This window comes from Oncorhynchus nerka, linkage group LG19, assembly GCF_034236695.1.
Source record: "Oncorhynchus nerka isolate Pitt River linkage group LG19, Oner_Uvic_2.0, whole genome shotgun sequence".
Lineage (NCBI taxonomy): Eukaryota > Metazoa > Chordata > Actinopteri > Salmoniformes > Salmonidae > Oncorhynchus > Oncorhynchus nerka.
Genome location: NC_088414.1, coordinates 16,056,333 through 16,060,585, shown reverse-complemented (window position 1 = coordinate 16,060,585; position 4,253 = coordinate 16,056,333). Strand labels below are relative to the sequence as shown.

General features: G+C 40.8%; 1 pseudogene; it reads right to left on the bottom strand.

Annotated features, from left to right (window-relative positions):
- Positions 1–1,194: 1,194 nt before the first annotated feature.
- On the bottom strand, positions 1,195–4,045 carry LOC115146898 (deoxycytidine kinase-like; annotated as a pseudogene).
- Between the last annotated feature and the right edge of the window lie 208 nt (positions 4,046–4,253).

Sequence of the window (4,253 nt, the reverse complement as noted above, 5' to 3'; positions counted from 1 at the left end):
TTTTGTGTAGGTAAAATGTATTATGCGAGATAGCGCGGTGGAAATGTCTTTAGCTCAAATATTGATATAACCATCACATCGAAATTTGGGAGTCACGCAATGACATGGTGTAAGGTCCTCCCACTACGACTCCGTAAACCATGCAGTTTATTAGGCTACAGATTAAATAAATTATGAACTTCACAAGGTTGTGAAAGTGCACGATTATGAGCTTGAGTCTCCTTTCCAATAAATATACAGGGTCTTATTCTGGTGACATGATGGTCAATGCTTGACATAGTATCATCATGTACACTAGCCTAACCGCCAGAGTATGTGAGCAGGGCGGAAGCGCAGAGCGAGATTCCCAAACGCTGGAGCAGCCTTCTTGCCCACCCCAATTCCGCTACAGTATTCAGGGTATGCCTGGCATATGTAAATCACAGTTTATATGCGGTATTTATAGACTAGAATTATTTAATACAACAACATTTTGTTTAAATGCCGAGGCTTTATGTCCCTACCAGCCTAGTGTCGCACTCGCAAATGCTTCACAATGTATTTATTTGTAGGCTATAGCCTTGAAATAATATAAATAATATAGCCTAAATAATACATTTGTATTCCTTATTAGGCTCTATGTCTGGCTCCTGACCTATTTCGAGTGTTTATATGTTGTTTAATAATGTAACCTATTTGAAATGATGAGCACTTCTTACATTCACCTTTTCATGTTTATTAAAATACTTTTCATTCAAATGAAAATGCTACCCGCATTGTATCTGCGAGTTGTTGGCTATAGAGAGCATGTGCCAAGGCCAGAGTAGGCCCATTTGCTAACTAATAATTTTAAATGCTTTTCATTCAACAATACCGACCGTTTTTGGGACAAAACTATTCAGCACATGAAAACTTAAGCGAAAAAGTACATTTTATTGTGCACTACCTCATCACGCACTGATTTTTATACTGCAACAAGTCAGTTTGGTGGAAACACCACTGGTGGGAAAATATTAATATTTTGCATGAAAATCTGGATTGTGGACTGCCCAGCCAGCGCCTTGCTCAGACCATAGGGCTCAGACCGGTCATCTAGACATGTAGTTGAGTAGGCCTAGCTCCATTTTATGGGCATATGCTGTTCACAGCACTTCAGGTAAACTTCTCAGAGACCTACGGGAATTTCTGTTTGCTCAAAAATCACAGAAAACTTCCTTAGGTTCCTTTATACTGGTAGCCCTTTATTATTTTACACGTTTATAAAACAGCACAAATGATTTCTAATAAAGAAACACATTCAGTTTTTTTCTCATTAAAATTGATAAATAAAACAGACAGTATATGAAGGTGAAACCAAGCTATACAAACGTATCATATTGTGTTTACCCATGCAGGTACCCATGCAGGTCGATACATTTCAAATGTTTTAAATATAATATTAAAAAGAATTGACATCATTCATTTCAAAACAAGTTCCACATCTGTCCTCACTGCTGGCTGACATCCAGAGCAGGCTATGATGGTCATCTGCTGGTGTTTACAAGGTACTGAGAAACTCTTTGACCTGGAAGAAAACCACATAACAAGCTGTTAGCACATAATGAATATGGATATTAGTGTCAGTGTAAATGGTTTGTCAGGTCAGTGCAAGTGTTTGATGTGGACCCAATGTGGAGCTAAGCTTGGACGTGCCAAAGGATGACAGTGCTTCAACTGGACAGGAAGCAATAGGTGTGTGTGTTTTACTAATTGGCTTTATGATATCAGGCAAAGCATTGGTGTTTACCTTCAACGTGAAACAGCTACATTAGTAGCTCTTCAGGCCTCATTTCCATAAGTGAAACATGCGTGTGTGTGTGTGTGTCTTTATCAACATCCCTCTACTAATAACCTGGACTGTACTCAGTGATAACAGGATGTTTTTCACTACTACCGGTGTCCTCCAAACAGTATGTTTTCATAAATCACCTTAACAAAATAACAGCTAAATATAGTCACATCTTTCTATTTCTGAAAGACACTGCTTCATTAAAAATAATAACCAATTTCCATTTAAAGACATTGTTTAAAACAAATGGGTTTGACACAACTTCTTACCTTTCCACCATGTCAGCACCCTTGACCTTGTCCCATTTAAAAATGTTGTTGATATCCAGCGTCAGAATGGGTGTGTCAATCAGATACTCCTATATCATGCTGTGGGTAAGGACCAGGAGGGAATAGAGACATACGGTTAGTGACTTCAACAACGCAAATGCACGCACACACATAATGCTTATGCAATAAACATATTTTCTCAGGTCAGGCTATTTACTGGTTGTTTCCTTGTTATTTCAAGTACATTTCCATCTCTGTAAGGAAATTCACAGCTCAAAATAGACCTGAGAAACAAGCCTGTTTCCTGTCTCATACATCTCTAAAACATGTTAGTAGTATAGAAATGTCAAAATGTAAGCTTTTTATTTAATGCTCCCACACACACGCACGTCCGTACCTCAACCTACTCCCTTCCTTAACACTCCCTTCCTCGTTCACAATCCCATCAACACTTCCTTCCTCCCTCTCTCGCCGCATGGTTTTGTGCTGCAGCAAGCTCTCGTGTTTGAAGTGGAGTTTCTCCAGGTACTCCAGAGGAATGCCCTGCTCCTCCTCTCTGCCTCTCAGATGTAGCCTCTCCATGCACCTCTACACACAAACACACGAGAAGTACCATTTTAAATGCAGTGTTACTACACAGGTATGAGTGCACATTAATGTAAAATGTACATTTTTCTTTTTTTCATAAGGTGTTATGGCAGTACTAGTAAAAAGCCAATAGGCTACATTATATAATCTACTACAATGCAACTGATATGTTTTGCTACGATAGGTTTCTAACGAACATGTATCAAGGTTAAGTTAGTTGCTGACCTCTGGTGCGGCTTGAAGGTAGATGATGCCGTCCAGCTCGATGCATTTCAAAAAAACTGTTTGTGGAGCCAGCCGTGCCAGTCCTGGTAGATAGACCACTCTGACTCGTTCAGACTCTCATTCTCATACAGGTTCGCTGCAAAGACGTATCTGGACACAGACAGAACAACAACATAGGACAAATGAGAGGGGTGTGCTTAGAGGCACTTGTGGAAGCTGTACAGATACTAACACATACTTACAGCAATTCTTTTGAAGGGGAGAATTCTTTTCATGGTTATAGAATTCTAAACCCTATCCTTCGTATCATATTAAAGAAGACATGACTCTCCTGGTGAAATGTCTGGTTCGTCCATACCTGTTGCTGTAGACGGACCTTTCGAAGAACTGCACAGGGTTCTCTATCTCTCTGAGCTTCCTATTGGTGGCTTTCATCTGGGTTCAGACCAGTTGCAGAACCTACACATGTCTTGGAGTATGGCAGCAAGGCAGAGGCAGATGACTGGCACCACCACTCAGCTGGAGGAACTTCCAGAGCAAGAGAGAGATGTGTGTGCAGAGCTCTTTAAGGCTGCCATGGAGAATGTGCCATTAAACTGCAGGCTGTGATGGAAAGGCACCAGAGACTAGCTCTCTTTATATATTCAATCCAATATGAGTGGAAGGGTCCAGGAAAGAGAGGAAGGACTATGTGCGCATCATCCCTGCTTTGAGTGAGGTTTCTGAAGAGGAGTGGCACAACTACATGTCAATAAACAAAACTGATGCCAGACAGGTGAGAGCAGTGGACTGGTGGGCAGGAGCTGAAAGACAGGCTACAAACAAGGGCCCGCATTGCTTCTCTTTATTTGTGGCTCCCCACCATATCTGTGGATGTTGAGAAACTCTTCTCACAGTCCATGAATCTGTTAAATCAGAACAGGAAAAGCTTATCTGAGAACGTTATGCTTTTTATTGTCAAGTTCAACGGCAGTGCTCAAGAATGAAGTCCCTCACACGGTCTCACTCCTCTCCCTGCCCTGCTCTAGACATTGGACAGCACACCTCTCTCTCCCTCTTTCTCTCTAAATTGCTGTAGGTCATACTTACATCATATGCTTAGAGTGTATTGTATAGTATCTTGCTCACCTGGGAGGTGTGCCTTCTGAAGAACCATGGGTCAATTCAACAGGTTGCAAAGTTATGGGATGTTATAGCCAGAAATGTAATGTGTTGAACAGGTATTTAGGAAATGATGTTAGTCTTGTTTACATTCCTGTCTACGCCTCTCTAGGTTTCGTTTCATTATCGGATTGACTCTTCAAACACAAGTGATTCAAATGCAGATGTGAGTGCTCAGGGTATTATAAATCAAATTGTATTGG